Below are 224 nucleotides of genomic sequence, written 5' to 3' on the forward strand. Positions count from 1 at the left end.
GGGACGGGGCTCGTTCTCTAACCGCTGTCGCCTGCCTGCGGGAGAGGCCGCGCTGCCAACCCGACCGTGGGCGGGAGCGGGGAACGCCCCCACCCTCCCCTTCCCTCCACTCCACCGCGGGCTGAGGGGAGCTCCGTCCGTCCGTCTGTCCGTCCCAGCGCGGAGGGGCTGAGGGAGCCCCTTCCCCCTCACCCCGCCATGCTGCTTTTCCACGGCGGGGGGGG

Source organism: Antrostomus carolinensis, unplaced genomic scaffold (assembly GCF_000700745.2).
Source record: "Antrostomus carolinensis isolate BGI_N321 unplaced genomic scaffold, ASM70074v2 scaffold32658, whole genome shotgun sequence".
NCBI lineage: Eukaryota > Metazoa > Chordata > Aves > Caprimulgiformes > Caprimulgidae > Antrostomus > Antrostomus carolinensis.